General features: G+C 38.0%; 1 protein-coding gene across 12 annotated transcripts in view; it reads right to left on the bottom strand.

The window, feature by feature from the left end:
* LOC111244317 (uncharacterized) overlaps positions 1-13,597 on the bottom strand; it is an 85,834-nt gene that overhangs the window by 32,467 nt on the left and 39,770 nt on the right. The window contains exon 5 of one of the 12 annotated variants that reach the window (XR_015319427.1): positions 3,646-4,408. The exons of the other annotated variants lie outside the window; for them this stretch is intronic. The gene's annotated coding sequence lies outside the window, so the exon portion shown is untranslated. Of the gene's footprint in view, positions 1-3,645; positions 4,409-13,597 lie in introns of those variants that run through there. 12 annotated transcript variants of the gene reach the window in all.

Below are 13,597 nucleotides of genomic sequence, written 5' to 3'. Positions count from 1 at the left end.
CTTAGAGAAAGCCGGCAATTATAATAGGAGTACACAAAGTTAACAGCACTCAGTCCTGAGTAGTCTATATCCGCAAGTTGTCTGAAGAGGTAATACAACTTATATAAAGCTGCATGTAGCAGTCAATCATTGGGAAATTATATATCGCAATGATTTCGAATAACTCTAAAAGTATCAACTTCAGAGAACCAATACGTAAATATTTTTGGTTGACTGGAAATTGTTCTCCCTGTTGGGATCTCTAAAATGGCAGCCCTTGGAATATTCGGCTTCACTAATAGACTAAGTTTCTGCATATTTTGTAGGAACTTGACCATTCTCAAGAAAAACCGAATTCAGTAAACACTTCATGTATGCACGCACAGAGCATTCTGAAAGCATTTCTTACAATTTGTGTGACGGTTTATTAATGGGTTTGGCTAGATGAAAACATCTGGCTTATCCTGAAGGATATTAAGAAAACCGCCACGTAGACTTGGGACAGATAGTTTGCCATAAAGCATATGTTTCATTCACCACTTTGAGATTCCCATTGACGGTAATGTTTATATGCACATACATGCAATTTAGGACTAACACACATTTTAATAACAGTTGTAATTAACACACATCCCAACCAAATATATAGGTCCAATAGTTACCTATAATCTGCTATTTTAAAGCGGTTCTCGTGTAACACAATTTGATACATATTTTTCAGAAAGCATTTTTCTACTGCATATTGCTGATATCCATCCTAGCTTTTAGAATTCTAGCTGAATTAAAGCTAAGCACCGTTCTGGTCCAACGCGTTTAGAGAATTTTCTCTGTCTCTCTTGCTTCTGATGATAACGTGGCCATATCGCTAAGTAAAATTATAGGAGCCCACATTGTGTTCCAGTACGTCATGCGTATGGCAAAGAAGACCTCTTTCAAAAAGCATTGATCACCACGCCCTAAGATCAAATTCTAGCACCCTATATAATAATCAAGTTAAGATATTGAAATCTTACATCTTTCTTTATTAAAGAATGGTAAATTTAAAAAATTTGATACTGTATGATGGATGACAAAAAGCCTCAGATTGTGTGCTTCCGCATTTTTGCCATCTTTGCTGTGTGAGGCCGAACTTTATTTCGTGATGTCTGCTGATCGTCCTTTCTAATGTTGAGAATAAATTTTAGCCACAACCGACAGTCATATAATCAAAATAAGCTATTGAAGCTATACAGTGGCTTTCGAATGATGTCTCGCCAGTTCTGTCTCTGACCCTCACTCAAATCATGTGGCCTCCATTTCTTCGCTTATTTTATGGCCTGCCTTGCTCGAAGCCTAAGTGATCACATGCCAGTGAACAGTCGCCAATCTCAAAAGTTAGAGATGTAAAATCTAGATGACCTGAAACGGTTTCTAGCTTATTCGTATCAGCATCTGAGTATACATTACAAGGACTGAATAACAATGATTACCTTAATAATAATAAATAACCTTGGTGCTCACGACAGCAAAGCAACGTTTCCCCAAGGTGGTTGTTTCATACCGAACTTTTTACCCTCAAAGTTAAGACTATCTTGCAGGTATACGCATGCTTAGGGATCCAAAATATTATTTATATTTGTGCCATGCCCTTTCTCTCTGCAAGTTCTGATCAGTGCTTCTACGTTCCTATGCAACTTTGGAAATTCGGATAATCCTGATCGATTTAAGCAAGTCTGGATCCATCGCCGGTAAGATTTGTTCTGTGGTCTTTGGAGTCCGTTGAACATTAGTGTTTAAAAGTATGTATGGAAATAGTACAGAGCTGCAAAAAAAAACTACTATATAACAGTTGTCGAGCTCAAATTTCACGTTTTTTGGAATTTAACTATAAATCTGCAACTCCATGTACATACGACGGCATCACTTGTAAATCTGAAGTACGCCGAAAAGCGGCGTAAAGTTCATAGCATTGAGAATATTTAGTCTCATTCAACGTGAGAATCCAGATGTCAGTTCAAGCTAGAATGCCGCGCTGACATCACCGGTACGAATTTCGTTAACACTGAATTTTTGCTAAAAAGAGTGAGCCCACTATCTGATATAAGTAATATTAATTATATTTGTTTTATTGTAAATTAAAGTGTAAATGATTGATTACTCTCCTTACGACTGATGTCGTTGATCTGGTTCACTCCCTATGCACATAATGCCTCAGATTGAACAGCTTCAAATCAATTTACAGTATTGCCGTTTTATTGCAATCTCGACTAAAGCATTCTTGATAAACGTAAAATAGCGTCATAAATTTTTTTACTAACTTGGTAATGAAATCAACGGAATTCGAATTAGGTGTTTCATGGTTCCAAACACCAAGCGTTGTCTCTACGCCACCTAGCTACATGTGAAAGGTAATATTATGCTATTCAATAAGAATTAATAATTTTTATTTACAACGTACTGTATTTCAAGCCGCAACGGAAGTGTAAATCTTTCGGATTTGCTGACTCATCATATTCTTTGTGTAAAATATTCCTATCTGCAAATCCAAATAAGCTTAAAAAGATTGCACTTACTTGCTTTCTGAAAGATTTCGTATGTTTCTGAAGTTATTATGTAGAGGAAAATAAAATTTCACGTTTTCATCCGACTGACAAACAAGGTATATAAAGAGTATGATCTATCTACTCGCCTCTGCCTTGGTGGGATTGCTTGGGCACCATTAGCGTGACAACAGGCTTGTTGTCAGGGGATATGACCTTTGCGATCTATTTACCTATGGTATATCATGCAACAACGGCTGGATAACTCCTTTAAGGCATTGGTATAGATTACTCATAAACTAATATATTTATTAGTTATATAATATATAATATAGTTATTAGAACTACTCAGAGCACAACGCTTAGTGCTAGCAACTTCCGTTTGTGAGGATTCACCATGATTTATATATTATGAGACTACATTTTTTTTTTTCGAAACGAAACTGATCACTTCTGCGGTCGCACAAAACTGAAAACAATGCAGGTAGCCAATGCCGTGCGACCAAATATTATAGCTCGAAATATCCCAATTCAAAGATAAGTTTTTTAACATTGACATAGCTATGATATATTGTGTTCCGTTATAGATAACGTTTTCGTAACTAAAGATATTATTTATATATTGTACTTCCTCTGAGCACATCGCATATAGAAACATGTCGGTATAAGCGATTCCAATAGAGTAAACCAATAGATCTTATAAAACATGCACACCAGTATCTCAAGCAGCTTCAACTGTTATTACTACAGATATGATCTAGATATGTTTGCGTTTGCCATCTTGCTGTACATTTTGAGAAGCGACTGTTGATCAATTTTACAAACCCTAAGACGGTCGTCTGTTTGTGATAGAGTAGCTTTAATATGGATGACACGGTTCGTTTTCTATCGCAAAACCAATGCGAAACATAATGAAGTTCTATCGATCGTCGGACAGCATGAGGAAAGTTGATTCCTTTCAAACGTAATTTCCCTTTTTTTTCTGGGTTTGTTTAATCGTTAATTTATTTATTATGTCGTAGTCGGCCAGAGGCCAACCTTGCAAGGTCTTTTAGTCAAGTTTCAATGCTGATACGATAAAGGGTAGGAAGGAAGTGAAGAGAATCCTTGTAGAACTACATATAAAAAGATAATGACTGAACGCGTATAGATGGACGATCCAATGTAAAGTTAATTGTTTGCTTTATTGCTACTTCTTCCCAGTTTATGAGGTTCTTGCTTCAGTAGAAATCAATATCAATCGGCCGGTCAAGTTGTGTAAGTAGTAATAAATTCCTTTTTCATACAGTTTCATGTCGTATGCATAAAGGTTAGGGAACCATTGGGAACAAGTGCATGATTTTAACATGTTATTGATATCCATACAATATTTTTTTTCGCCGGACAGCCATTTAGAACGGTTAGAATTATTGCGACTTTCAACATATAGTGGATTTTAGTAAACCTGTGACACTCATAATACATTCAATTGGCATATATATAAGAACATTCAGTATATCATAGTTTAAAGCGTAATAACAAAAAGTGGTTACATTCCGTTACAAAAGCCGCGAACTAACTATTGCCACATGTAGTAAAATCTTTGTTTTTCGTGAATGATGCTCCATAAGTGATCTTATGTAGCAAATGTATGCCTGCAAGGCAAACAAATAGGATGTTCGCCATTACGTACTGAAAGAGCTGCCCTTTTTGGAGACGGCTATTTAACGTTAAAAAGTCATTTCAGAGCCCACGTGACCACCCTAAAAAATTGTGTACGCGTCTTTGCATAAGCTTAGTATAAAGTGACACATCCGTTGCATCTCAGTCCGCGAATAAAAAATCAATTATTCATGCTATCACTCTTGGTTCTGACAAGTGTAGATAAGCGCAGATCTTCTGTGATGTAGACTTCTGGAACCCAAAAGTTTCTGGAAGAACACATATTGCATATCATTATTACATATACTCATTACATCACATTAAGTAATTATTTCAAATATCGCTTATACTGATGGGCGCTTAGTTGCTTCAAATAATGATCCGCAGAAATCTCACATAGGCCTTATTAGAGCGTTCGGACTCTTTACTGAAGAGACAGGCTTGAAGCTATTAACGACATACCAGTTAGAGAACCAATTCGAAAAAATCCTTAACTCTTCGACCACCGCTCTGTTCTAATCTCTTAATATTTATAGGATATATAATAATAGGAGAAGCCTTCTGTGACAGGACAGTATATATCAGCAGTGGATTTAACCTTCAACACGTGGCGACAGTCAATTATATAAATATTGTGGCGCACGCAGAACATACTTTTCAGCTAAGATTGACAAGTAAGAAATGACATATACAAATTGTCTAGCATATCAATATACAGGAGCAAGATAGTATCCTTTATTACGATTGGTACCTGCGGTAAGACAAATCTGTAGGGCTCTGACATGATGAATTGTCAACTCTAAGCCTGGACCTTGAGTTCCCAATGTCGGTCGAGGAGCACCGGTGTGAACTACAGAACCAGTTATAGCTTCGACTAGAGTAGTAAAGTTCATACTTCATACTGAAGTGTCTCACCAAAAGTGTAAAGCGAACCTCTACACCGTGTTAGAATACACGGTGTAGAGGTTCGACTACGCGAGGGCTGCCGAATTAATCGGAGTCTTCATGAATGCTGTTTTGATTAACGCTAGACTGGTCAGGTTCGTATCCTCGCGTTTTTGCTAATCCAGCGCGTTGTATGAGGGGATCCGGGAGGTCGTTGAAGAAATATATTGATCACTTCTCAATGCTAACACTGCCCGATTTACTGATATCAGCAAAACTACAGCGAGCGTGTTGTGATCTATTCTTGGTGAAAGCCAAATTAGTATCAGACGACGTAGTCAGTTACTTCCGTCGAAAAAAAGCTCTGATTACGTCCGACGAATCAAAAAGCTCTTAAATTCAACGGACCTCCAACTCTAACTAATCGACTATACCTGTGGGCATGAACGTATCCGGTACTGCTGGTTTTTGAAGCACCTATATATGGCCTGTAAAACCTACTTGCAGATTCGGAAGGTATTTGCAAAGTGTAAGCTTCGCCAGGTGAAGGACCTAAATATTAAAAACCATGAGGAGTTAACCCTTGTGGCCCCTGCCGAACGCTTTGCGGAGACATAAGCATGAGTTCCCGGCGTTTGCAGGCGTCTGCGAAAAGCTGCAATGGTAAACGATAGCGCGGCTATGTCTTAAAAACAAGCGCACTGAAATCACTCAATTTTAAAGACGTCGCTGAAGTGCTGAGGTTGGCAGAGTAGAGCCTAGACAGCCGTTAAACAGCTAACATAGCAAGCTTGTTGGTATCACGAGCCTTGTGCATAAGTTCTATTCAAACTGGACATAGATTTGATACTTTGTGTAAGAGAACGTACAAAAACAGCGTGGTCAAATTTTGCGGTGCACACAGGAAGTAATGACTTACTGACACTTTAATTACGCTAGTCATAATAAAATGTGCTTGCGATTTTCATAGCACAATGCTATTGTATATGTAAAAACCACTTGGTCGTACCGAAGACAAACAAGAGACTAAGATCTTAGAATTCGTACAACAAGGTAAAGAAACAGAATCGTCGGAACATGATATCTGTGACCACATATCAACTCTACCTATAGACGCTGGGATGTTTTTTAATGATATGCATGTGCTCTATTAGGTCAACTAATGCAACCTTTGAAGTACGCGTTTTTCTTTCCAAGTAGACACCTAACTATTTTCGTCGCCTCGTTTTCTTAAATCGTAAGCCTACATTGCTCTGCATATATCCGTATCAGCAGATACGACTTCGTCCACAGAAATTGTTCTATCGTGTTGCGAAAATACGGGATAGATTAAAATTGTTCTGATCTTGCACGGCCAATTTCAAGTGAACAGTCTTCAAATATGAGACCAAGCCTCGAAACGTATGTCACACCTTTTTAGTGGCACCTAGGTTCCAGGTCTTGGGTCTATCTAGCTGACGTTTAATAGCTAATATCTTAGAAGAATTGTAAAGTGGGGGGTCAAGAATTATCGAGGAAGATATGTGTCGAAGGTGCAATAAAACAGAAACATTAGACAGAACTTCATAGGCACTTGATGAGTGCTTGTCGACCTCAAAGTGATCTCCGACTTAAGATTAATAATACCGGTTCAGGATCAACCCGTCAAAGTGGATAAGAAATATAGTAAAGCTGACGACAGACTCCGCTTAGGGCAACAACTTATCTCTGTTGCTGTTATCAATCTCTAACAATGTTCTCACAAGCAGGGTAAGAAGTTTCACTGCTCGAACGACGTTCTAATTTTCAGCAGAAACAAGCCTTACGTCCATCAACCCTCTAATTTCGCTTGCAGAGAATTACAAGAAAGATAGCAGAAATGAACATCAGAGGAGAAGGTCAGCTCAAAATATCACATTGTGCAAGAATTGTTATTCCGGTTGAATATATGCCGTATATTCATCTGTTTTCTTTAAAGTTGTAAATTGATTCTTATGGGTGCACTGCAGGTTTGTCAAACGCAATGGCGGCTTTCTTCAGATGCATGCTTTTTTTTTCTTGTTTTCTTTGTTTGTTTGAGGACGTAGTGGCACAGGTTCGAAACAAGGCGTAGACACGCTACGTCTTAAACAATGCTTGACGGCAATGCATGAATAAAGCCCATTTTTGCACTTTGTTTATGTTGCATATTTGACACTTATTCATTTCATCTTTTGCTAAGGTACGACATATGTGTTGCGTGTGCTCCACACTTTAAGGAATTGCTCAAAGTTAGTTTGCTGAATTTTAAATGATGGCGTCTTAAATCTGGAAGATGCAAATCGTTCCGGTCGGTGATTCGGACCTGAAGGCACTTTTGGAGAAAAACGTCCAGCAAACAACTCGTGAATTCGTCAAGAAACTAAATCGCATTTAGGCGATGGGGTTTATCCAAAAAAGGAATCCAGATACCCATTAATTGAATGAAGAGCGCAAACACGTACGATTTATCATTTTGTCTCAACATCTTGCACCATCGGGCACACATACAGGTTATTATATAAAATTGTTGTGGGTGACGAGAAGTAGTGTTTTTGAATCAATACGACGCAGAGAAAGGAATAGGCAGTTCTGGGAGATACAACTAAGTCTAGGGTTAAAGCAAGGCCCAGTCTTATTTAGGAAACCAATTTACCTAGCAAAAAGATCCGCAAAGTTACCCCTTTTCAAGACTATGCAAAACCACACATTACAAAAACTGTTGAATCTGCCCCGAAAGGGTTTGAGTGTGGGGCTCCTTTACACCCACCACAATCTCCAGGCTTCGTGCGGACGTATTACCATATTTTCCAATTACTGACGAATAAACTTCGCACTAAAAAACCATCTGCTATTAGATAGTAGCAGACCTATAATTTCTTACAAACTATTGCCGTGTTGTCTGGATTCGCGTGCGGCGCTGTTGTTTTTGCTGAAACAATGCCATTGTCTTCTAACCCATTTATACAACTATATATATATATATATACATATCGGTTCTTTTAGAATGGCTGCCTGGTTTCTCGAATGTGTTTACCAAAAGCCAGTAAACATATTATGGATGTAACCTCGTTCTAATTGGTTATAAATGGATTTGCAGCTATAGTGAAAAATAGACAAGAATTTTAGATGGTAGGGAGCGTCAACGAAATATTGAGCATTTTCGGTTATCCTAAATCGGCAACGTACCGCGTCGCATGTGAGTGTATGGCTGCACAAAGGGCAGGTTTCGCCACAGCACTAAAGCATCTATAGGAGGCAAAAACCAATGAGTTAATCAATTCTGTCGTGGTCGTATTCCTGTTTCGATTAGATAACTGGCAAAGATATTTAAGGTGGGTATTTTTATCGTGTTAAATGTTCATGAGAATCTTAGGTCCATGTCCATACGCGCTGAGGACCCTGAAACTTTGGCACTCACATCATATCGTTTACTTTTCAATTTTTTTAGCAAACAGTAGGTCGTTTTTACTCTTCTATGAGGCGAGAGTCTTCCTATATCAACATCGACTCGGTCACCCTTGCTATTAAGCAGACGTCACACACTGCGAAAGAAAATGTTAAGACAAATTTGCGAAGTTTACAATTGAAGCTGTGAAATAGGTTTTATCGAATAATCATGCTTTTCGGCAATTACTTTTGTATTCGCAAAAAGTTATGTTAAATGGCTGTATTGCTTATATATAGTTTCGAAACTCAATCACGTGCTGCTATGTGTAACCGTGATGACGCGATGATCCCCATTTGGAGACGGAGATTTTGCCGACCGTTTCTGACGAGAGGAGAAACAGTCGGCAAAATCGATTCGAGAGACTGAGTTTTGTGTTTGTTTTTCATCATTCGTCTATCCCAGTTCGAGTAATGTCTATTACAGATCGTTCGAACGCCAAATATTTAGTGTGTTTTACGGCGTTATGCTACTTAAATAAATCTCAAATTTTATCGCTGAGGTAGTTACAGCAATGACACCTATAAGACGTTTCAAACAAAACAACATCTAATTGGGACATGAGGAACGATGAACAAGCATGTAGCAAAAGACCTCCTTCTTCAAATGCACTACTCTAGAATTACTGCCTCCTACATGGGGTGCTTTTGTTAACGTTTTTCGGACAGACGTTGAAAAAAAGCGCGACTTTGAGCTAGAGGTAATGCGCGTGTTTTAACCAATACAGTAATTCTTAGAGATTGCTGCATACCTTGTTTTACTAAATGCGTTTAGTATATGTAGTTTCTCCAAACAATGTCGACAAGAGTGACCCAGCTTTTTATACGCACATGGAACAGGCAGTTCCCCTAGAGCAGTGCATCTGAATAAGGAGGCCCCTTGCTACACGCTTGTTCATCATTCCTTACGTTCCAGTTAATCTTCTAAATATATAGTATTCTAGATATTTCATTGTTATAATTTTAGATACATAACACGCATTAGATATTCGACATTCAAACATGGGCAAGACTGTGAAATATTTTGCCGCAGATCTTTAAATTTTTAGATATTTACCGCAGATTCCGAAAATAGTTCGTAGCATTTTTTTGGGGGAAATGCGGTCCCTTTCTCTGCCACCAGAACAGGTACTACACCCGATACCGTCGTCCTAGACTTTTCAAGCTACCACTAAGCATGGCAAATAAGACTGAATCCAAGCTGGCAAAAGCGGTGTCTACAACACACTGCACATTCAATCTAATTTTAATTGAATTGAATACTCGAACCTTGACTCAAGTGAATTACGTGAAGCGGTGATTTTTCATGCACTTCGCTGTAATGCTTGTTACAAATGACTGTACACATTCATGGCGGTATACGTGTACCACATATCTTGTGGCGAACCTTTCCATCTCTCCATCGCTTAACTTGGCCTAATCCGATTCCTTACATATTTATCTACACTTGTACGCCTGCCACATTACCGTATTATGCTGATAATTAAAAAAGGCAATATTTTAATCCAACGAATAATCGTTTATAGAACATGAGGCGCATATACGTACATCAGTGACCTTTGACTGCAAGGCCGTCGGCTTGTGTTTTGTAGTGGGACGCATGCTCTATTATAAGCTCACAGGTCACACATAAACAAAGTACGAACACCGATTCATTTTTATGAAAAGCTTCAAGGGGGAGGTTAACCCAAATGTCGTCTAATATGATATTTTCTTTTCAATTTACGCTAACAGTTTACACTGGGAGTCTTCAGTTTACCTCGATAAGCGACCTTTTAAGAAATTTGAACGGAGTTCATTCGGAATTAACCATTTTTAAATATTAACGTTAAATAAATGATATATCTATTATGAGAAGTCTTTAAGCAAAAGTCAGTTTCACATTATCTTGTAATTTGTAGCAAATTTTGTGACCCAAGCGCTCAAATTGATTGAGGGATGATAAAATTCACTCTACTTTGTGTGGATGTTACTAATTTTAACGGAAATTTAAATTTTTGTAGTACGGCCATCATTTGCAGTACTTGGAGAGTACAGAGCGGTGTTTTCGAACTCAACCAATTTCGCTGAAATTAAAGTCTCTACCTTTAAAATTATATATGTAGATTTTGGTACAGTTAACGGATGGGTTTAAGACGGCCCATGGTAGCAAGAGTTACTAAAGAAAATACAATCCTAGGATAACTTTAGATATCTCAAGACATTTATGGCCATCTATATAACAGAATAGGCATCGTAGAAAGTTCAATAATCGTGCACGCGCAAGCATAGTAGAAGTCGCCGTCAGGATAATAAGGAAGACATCGAAGATGACATCGATTCAGAATATCTAGAAGTGTACAACAAGGTACGATTCGCCTGAGATTACGCCTACGATATTGCGGTTACATGGATATTACTTTAAAGAAAAGATGCTTAAGAAATTTACAAACTTAAAAATACGTATTTAAAAAATAAACAATCGTAAAAAAAGACATTAACTTCATGTTTTCCTGTTATAACGCGTAAAATAGATTCTATGTCATTCAATAGTGCCTCCTTTACCTTGACCAGAACCATACCGGAAATAGCTACAACGATAAAAGAGTTCAAATATCGTTAATTCAATTAATTGCAGAAGTCCTATATAAGCTTAATTATAACAAGTAGTCATTAAAACACAGCATAAAGCGTAAGACGCCCCTAATAAAGCCGAACCTGAGTCAGCTTTTACGATATCAAACATGTGACAATTCTAATGGATATGAGCTATTCATTTGCAGAAATCTTTAGCCACCTTATGTGGCCTGCTGTGTACATGTTAAAACAACAGCTAACCTTGAGCTGCAGGTGCATGATACTAGCATTTGGTAGAATTGTTTTCGGCACCTTAATATCTTAACAATCTTAAGAGAACGCAGACCCTTCGGAAAACTACGGTGAACTATCAAGACTTCCCCATGGAGTTTATAGATAAAACTACCGCATTCTCTAAATACCTACGAATACGAAGAACCATGGGAACTCAACGGGAAAACGTCCTTGCGATGTTTAGCGACAGTTCGTCTAGTTTTTTCCAGACTGGTCAGAATTGATTCCGATCGTCTTCTGTCAACAAGATATGAGTTTTAAGAACTTCCATGTGCAAAAACAGACACTATTTGATGAATAATGTCTTATGCGGATCTAAAAACGACACAACTTATATAGTAGGTTATTTTATATTGATAGGTCGCCTACCTAAAAACTAATTTATTCAACACAAACATACTTATACGCTTTTCTTTGTTTTATGCAGAAGCATCAGTTTTTGTTTCTTCGAAGTCTGTCTGCTAATACAATATATTCATGACTCTTAGGCAGTTCTGCGCTAGGCAAAGCACGATGGAAACTTCGTATTTGTAATTTAAGCAAAGACATTTATACACTGAAAGGCGCCGAGTGTGATAGTAGACATTCAAAGTTTTCGACAGAGGTTTTCCTGTCTAACTATTTCATATCGCGAGACTACTACTCGCTTCCATAACGTCATTAATTTTTCTTTGAACACAACTTATTTTCTAAAGTCGCTGCCGTAAACCTGTTAAAGATAGTTTAATTACAAGTGTAGGTAAGGGATAATAGATATTTCGTGACCTTGGAGTCAAGCTTAGACATGTCCCTTTCCTTTTTTTCTTTCTTTTTCGTTTTCGAGTCTTCAATCCAAGTTTTAAAGTTGTCCAAAGGTCCTAGGTTGCAAAAAGCTTGAATTAATAGCGGATCAGTTCTACATTAAATAGTTGTTTTAAGCCGGTATTGCCTTTTGTCGAAGGATCTGTGGTCATAGACTCGCCACAATCTCTATTTATAATGATCTTATCACGGATTCTAGAGTACCTCAATAAACTCCCGGTTTCGCCTGTCCAAGAAAAAGAAGGGGAATAACTTCGCTATCTCTAGTTCATGTTACTCAGGGATAGATTATACACAGACAATTTGGATCCGCTTAGAGCAGAAACATCTTCAGGGTAACATACGATCCAGTGGCTGTTCATCCGACCAATTTTTGCGCTAATGTTAAAACACTTCCTGTTAGAGAAGAGCAAAAAGGAGTCAAAGGTTTCATGCTTTAGTAAGCAGGGAAGCGCCGATGTCTAATGATTTTGCCTCTTCAGTAATTATATGCCTGCTTTGTATGCTGAAAGAAGTGCATTTAAAATCCTTGTTAACCACACAGTCGACGTATTTCCAAGATACTTGCTCAAAATAGAAACACGAAGTTCATTAATTATGCGTTACGATGCCTTCCTGTAAACGTTTAGATACCGTTTATTTTGTAGATCATTTGTGGGGGTACATAAGAATCTTCTTCTGATTCTTTAGAAGCGGCACAGCAATTGACAATTGCTCAGTGGAATTTTTAATCCTGACTAAGGTGGTTCTAGCGTGAGAATTTTGGTCGGTGTATGACAAACCTGTGACGCGATGTAATGAGTTTGTTGTCCATAGAACACGCTAATATAACCATTACACGGAATTATGCGCAGGCCGTCGGATGCATGAGTATACGTTTTAGTGTTTCAATTGTGTTGAGAAATCACTAGATTGTCAATGTCAATTTAATGATGTCAAAATAAATGTTTCCAATTTTACATTCTAGAACTGCCGTCAAGCGTTGCTACAGAAAGCGGGCTCTCAAAATAAGCCTACGCCCAATTTCAAAGTGTGGTCATGAGACCGAATTGTAAAACCGTATCACGGCAACTGCGCTTTTAGCGAATCGATACTTAAGATCATTATCATGAACTGAAAAAGCACTAGATGGGTAGATTTCAAATCACGGCAATCTGAACGAGAACAAAAGAAAAAAAACTGATAATGCGTTATGCTTATTTGAGAAGACTGTTTAAGTAGCTCCGACGGTAGTTTACATAAATGCACAAACTGTTTACATTAATGTAACAATATGATGACAACTTACACCCTGTCGTAGTGTCGAATACGCAGCCTGTTCAAAATTTCTTCGTGTTCCAGTGAAGATAAAGGTTGAAGCCAGCCACAAAGTAGCCCTGAGACTTTTAGAAAAAAAGTACAGGTAGATGAATGTGAAACGCTAGCAATCTCTAGCAAGTCCCGTTAGTGTGCAATCAGCGGATTATTTCTTAGGGCTA

Source organism: Varroa destructor, unplaced genomic scaffold (assembly GCF_002443255.2).
Source record: "Varroa destructor unplaced genomic scaffold, Vdes_3.0 BEIS01000001.1, whole genome shotgun sequence".
NCBI classification, from domain to species: Eukaryota; Metazoa; Arthropoda; class Arachnida; order Mesostigmata; family Varroidae; genus Varroa; species Varroa destructor.
This window is presented reverse-complemented; position numbering and strand designations above follow the sequence as displayed.